At 49.7% G+C, this 5,828-nt stretch overlaps 1 long non-coding RNA gene across 1 annotated transcript in view; it reads right to left on the minus strand.

Moving 5' to 3' along the window:
* Positions 1-1,670: 1,670 nt before the first annotated feature.
* LOC132018913 (uncharacterized) overlaps positions 1,671-5,828 on the minus strand; it is a 12,460-nt gene continuing 8,302 nt past the window's right edge. Inside the window, exon 4 of the long non-coding RNA XR_009404687.1 lies at positions 1,671-3,140. This is a non-coding gene — a long non-coding RNA (uncharacterized LOC132018913). The remainder of the gene's footprint in view (positions 3,141-5,828) is intronic.

The raw sequence follows: 5,828 nt of genomic DNA on the forward strand, positions 1-5,828 counted from the left end.
GCTTCCCTTTTTAGCTGTCGCTCCTTTCGCTTCCCAGAAGTGCTCGTTGTTAAGAGTCCTTTGAATGTGCTTGGTTACCTAGAGACCTTACCTCCTTCTTGCTGGCCTGCAAGACGTGACTAACTAACCAACGTGTGACCTTCATCAGTCCTTCTGTTGGCTATTGTTTTCTATCCAATAAAAGTGAGACTGTGGAGTTGCTCGCGGCGGCAGCAGTCCTTTTCGACTGTTGTCCCCTGCGCCCAGTCTTTGGCAGCTGACTTGTTTGTGCCTAATTCTTCTCTCATCGCGGACTAGAAGCGGCAGACAGAGAGGCAGGCAGAGCGCGGGAAGCAGGTTCCCTGCTGAGCACAGAGCCCAATGGCGGGCTCCATCTTAAGACCCTGAGACCATGATCTGAGCCAAAGGCAGAGGCTTAACCCACTGAGCCACCCAGGCGCCCCTAAAATCTTTTTTAAAAAGTTACTCAGAATTGGAAATAAGGCAAAAGGACGACTGCCAATATTAATTCGATAACGAGTAGATGGATAGGATCTAAGTAGTTTCTGTCAGGTAGACGAGCTGGAGGTCGTGGTTTTATTACCGTGTAGGTCATTAACCACTGGTATGAGCTCAGCAGTCGCACCGGGACACTTTTTTTTTTTTTAATAAAGATTTTTATTTATTTATTTGATAGACAGAGAGAGATCACAAGTAGGCAGAGAGGCAGGCAGAGAGAGAGGGGGAAAGCAGGCTCCCCGCTGAGCAGAGAGCCCGATGCGGGACTCGATCCCAGGACCCTGAGATCATGACCTGAGCTGAAGGCAGAGGCTTAAACCACTGAGCCACCCAGGCGCCCCCAGGACACTTTTTTTTTTTTTTTTTTAAGGCCTCTAAATACTTAGGTCCCTCCAGTTCTCTTTGAACTCGCTCTTCCTCCTTGCGGCTACCCTCCTTGAGGCATTATGTGGTCTCCGACTCATACTCTATAATAAGAAGGGTCATGCCTTTAGCTTTGGAAATTGTATACTGTGACGCTTTTGGAGTTTGTCCCATCAGGATGTCCAACCTGACTCGGTGGTCAGAGCCAATTACACTTTGTGGCAGGAAGAATGTGTCACCTGGAACATCACCTTCCCCACCTCGGGCCTCCTGGCTCTACCCTATGACTTATGTATTTAGAAATATTAAGTACGTGGATACTTATAAAATGCGAGCAGTACTGTGAAAGTCCCTCGGACTATCACCTCCCATCCTAGGCCCGCCCTAAGGTTGACCACTGTTATTCGGCCATATATACATAGAGATCAATGTTCAGATTATACATACTCTGTATGTCTATAGGCATACATGTATCTGCTAAACAGTGTGCATGTGTGTGTACAGCACTCACATATGTACGTAGACTTCATATATGTGTGGATACGCACATCTTCTATTTAACATATGTGCGTATATACCCATATAGAAATGTATTACCACTTCATAGTACGGGACTTCTTTTTCCCATAAAAGGTACTATCCTGGAGCTGTTTTGCAGCTTGCTTTTCCTCATTCAAAATTAGGACTGGAGATCGATTTTGGTACCTGAGACCTAACTTACTCTTTTTTAATTGCTCACATGGCAACACAAGCTATATAATACCTAGGAATAAATTTAAGAAACATGTGAGACTTTACATAGAAAGTTATTAAGGTTCCGTTATAAAAAAAATTAAAACAAAAGGCTGTAATATTTATAGGCCTGTAATATTTCCTACGTTCTATAAACAATGAGACGCATGCGGCAAGAAGTGAAAATACACACACGTGAACACCTCGGAGGCAGCAGCACTGTTTTTCCACGTGGCTTCTTACCCATTTTAAGCATGTCTCTGGAACTTGCTTTCGGGTTGGGTTAAGACGCCACCTCCGGAGAGTCCAGCGCATCCGTAAGTAGCTGGGCTGCGGCGGGCAAGCGAGGCTGAGCCACCAGGGTGCTCTGGGAACTTGCGTCAGGGACAGGGTCATGAGCACAGGGGTGGGCTTTAATTAGGGCCGGAAGGATGAGGTGGCAGAGGAGTTGGGCAGGTCCAGGCAGAGGACTTGGTCTGGAGGTGGGATGACATTTCTGCAGGTAGAACCCTGACCAGGGCGAGACTGAAGGCCCAGGAGGGGAGTGTGGGGCTGAGCGAGGCGGGGGCTGCATGGCCAACTTGGGGGGGGGGGTGGGCACCGCCCGATCTGTGGCTCAGGTTCCTGCCCCTACAAACAGGAAGGGTCCAAGCTGGGAACTGTGAAGCTCCTGTGCCCAGCAGAGTGGGGCCCATAGAGAAGCATCTCTTCGCTGCAAAGACGGGAAGTCAGTCTGTGTCCAGAAAGGGACTTTCCAGATGCTGGAGCTGAGAATATGCCTGGTGCGGGAATGGAAGTCCTGGTGCCACAAACCCCGACCACAGGGGGCTTCTGCTCAGAGATGATGCTGGCAGCCACTAGAACTCAGTGGAAGCTGGGGAGGGAGATCTCCTCCTCAGTCTGTCTCATCTCATCAGTTGGCAAATGAATGCGTTCGTCCGGCGTCCTGAGTCCCATCAGGGCCTCCCCAAGAGCCCCTTGGAGGGACACACTCGCCCTGGGGAGCCAGCGCTGCTGGTGCAGGCAAGCAGTGTGGGGAGGGTGACACCGGCTCCCCGGAGTGAGGCAGGTCCTTCGGCCCTCAGCCTCTCTTCAGCCAGGCGGGCAGCAGAGTGCTTGGCAAGGGAGACGGAGAGAGCAGGGCCTGGCTCCAAGGCCCTCAGAGAAAGTAAAAGTAGCCCATCTAGAATTCGGATTTCCTGCCCCTCAGAGTCAGGCCGGGTCTATGACTGGCCTTTCATTCCCCCTCAAGAATCGTACCCCGAACCCCCTTTATTCCTTGCCCAAAGTCGCCCAGCTACGGGATGTCAGCACTAGGGTGCTAGGCCAGGTCTAGGTCTAGCAGACCTCCTTCAGTTTCACCTGAAACTCCCACCCCACCTCGTAAGAACCTAAGTAAAAATACGTATTTACTGTATCGAGGAACTAAAGAACCCAGAGGCGGTCTCTGCTCCAGCATGGCTGGACCCGGTGTTCTCCGTGGCTCTGTCTTGAAGCTCTGCTTCCCTCCCGCACGCCTTCCTTCCCAGACAGGCCTTCTCACTCCGCTTTGATAAAGTGGTGTATATTGTACATAAAAAACAGGAAATGCTTGTTAAACTATTTTCCCGAGTGTTTAAAAATTGCCAGTTCATGGGCACCTGGGGGTCTTAGTGGGTTGAGCCACTGCCTTTGGCTCAGGTCATGATCTCAGTCCTGGGATGGAGCCCAGCTTAGGGCTCCCTGCTCGGTGCGGCATCTGCTTCTCCTCCCTCTGCCGCTCTATGCTCACTGGTGCTCTCTATCACATAAAATCTTAGCTGAAAAAAACTGACAGGTGGGGCGCCTGCGTGGCTCAATGGGTTAAAGCCTCTGCCTTTGGCTTAGGTTGTGGTCTCGGAGTCCTGGGATCGAGCCCTGCATCAGGCTCTCTGCTCAGCGGGGAGCCTGCTTCCCCCTCTCTGTCTGCCTGGCTCTCTGCCTACTTGTGATCTCTGTCTGTCAAATAAATAAATAAAATCCTTAAAAAAAAACAAACAAACCTGACAAGTTACTGTGACCATGCTCATGCTACGGAAGGCCAGACTGCAAGAGACCAGGCAGTTTCCTGAGAGGTTCCAGAGCACTATTTCCACCCAAATACTAGATCTATCTGACCACCATGACAAAACAGTCAGACCTGGCCAAAATAAACGAAAGGGGGTCACAAGACGGACAGGTGCCAGGGAGTCTGGATGTTGAAGTTCAGTGTGAGTTTGGGAAACAGGTGATGTGCAGGGACTGAAGAGCGAGGGAAGGGGGAGCACGTTCCCTGCCCAACTCCGCACCGACTCAAAGATGAGGACAGTATGACTCACTCGATTCCCACCAGTGTGTGGCTAATGGAGGGGCCTTTTCTGCAGCTTGCTCTGTTCTATATGCCTCATTTTTTTAAAAGAGTCTATTTATTTATTTGATAGACAGAGAGAAAGAGGAAGCACACAAGCAGGGGGAGTGGCAGGCAGAGGGAGAGAGAGAAGCAGGGAGCCCGATGCGGAGCTCGATCCTAACACCCTGGAATCATGACCTGAGCCAAAGGCAGATGCTTGACCACTTAATCGACTGAGCCATCCAGGTGCCCCTGAATTGACCCCTTTATCATTATGAATGACCTCCTTCATCCCTGGCAATAATCTTTGCTTCGAAATCTAACTTGTCTGGTATTGACAGAGCCACTGCGACTTCTTTTTCTTTATTATTGTTAGCACAGTGTATCTTTTCCCATTCCTTTACCATTAACCTGTTTGCTTAAAAGTATGTTTCTTGGGATACCTGGGTGGCTCAGTCATTAAGCATCTGCCTTCAGCTCAGGTCATGATCCCAGGGTTCTGGGATCAAGCCCCACACTGGGATCCCTGCTCAGTGGGAAGCCTGCTTCTCCCTCTCCCACTCCTCCTGCTTGTGTTCCCTCTCTCACTGTCTCTCTCTGTGTAAAATAAATAAATAAATCGTAAAAAAAAAAATAAAATAAAAGTATGTTTCTTAGAGGCAACATGTGGCTGGGTGTTGATTTCGTTATTGACCTGACAAGCTCTGACTCAGTTGTAGTGTTCAGATCATTTCATTTGATTATCAACATGGTTGATAGAATGTTGGTGCTTGGGGCGCCTGGGTGGCTCAGTGGGTTAAAGCCTCTGCTGTCAGCTCGGGTCAAGAGCCCGATGCAGGGCTCGATCTCAGGACTCTGAGACCATGACCCGAGCCAAAGGCAGAGGCTTTAACCCACTGAGCCACCGAGGCGACCCCCCCTTTTTTTTTTAAAGATTTTATTTATTTGACAGAAAGAGAGAGCACAATCAGAGGAAGCAATAGGCAGAGGGAGAGGGAGAAGCAGGCTCCCCACCAAGCAGGGATCCCAGTGTGGGACTCGATCCCAGGACGGTAGATTCATGACCTGAGCTGAAGGCAGATGCTTAACCAACTGTGCCACCCAGGTACCCCTTGAACTCCATTACTTTCCTTCTTCTTTAAAAAAAAAAAAATATTTATTTATTTGACAGAGAGAGACACAGTGAGAGAGGGAACACAAGCAGAGGGACTAGGAGAGGGAAAGCAGGCTTCCCGCTGAGTAGGGAGCCCAATGTGGGGCTCCATCCCAGTATGCTGGGATCATGACCTGAGCCGGAGGCCGACTGCCCCCCTGCAGCAGTGCTGCTACACCATGGTAACCTCTTGTTTTAGTGGCTCTGATCCTAGAACTCAGACTCCATTTAATACCCATGTATATAAAACAGAATGACTGAGTTGCCACCAAGTACAGTAGGAGAAGATTGAAGACAGACCAGCAGCTCCATTTTGGAGTTAGGAAAGAGGGGTCTGGCTGGAGGTAAAAATTTGGGAGTTAGCAGCATATTAATACTAATTTAAAGCCAGGAGACCAAGGGAATGTGCGCCAATGGAAGAAATATAGACGGTGGGGTGCCTGGGTGGCTCAGTCATTAAGCATCTCCCTTCTGCATCAGGCTCCCTGCTCATGATCCCTCTCTCACTATGTCTCTCTCCGTCAAATAAATAAAATCTTTTTTTTTTAATATTTTATTTATTTATTTTTCAGAGGGAGAGCGAGCACAGGCAGACAGCGTGGAAGGCAGAGTCAGAGGGAGAAGCAGGCTCCCTGCGGAGCAAGGAGCCCAATGTGGGACTCGATCCCAGGACGCTGGGATCATGACCTGAGCCGAAGGCAGCTGCTTAACCAACTGAGCCACCCGGCGTCCCAA

The sequence above is a fragment of the Mustela nigripes genome, chromosome 1, assembly GCF_022355385.1.
Source record: "Mustela nigripes isolate SB6536 chromosome 1, MUSNIG.SB6536, whole genome shotgun sequence".
In the NCBI taxonomy this organism is placed as follows: domain Eukaryota; kingdom Metazoa; phylum Chordata; class Mammalia; order Carnivora; family Mustelidae; genus Mustela; species Mustela nigripes.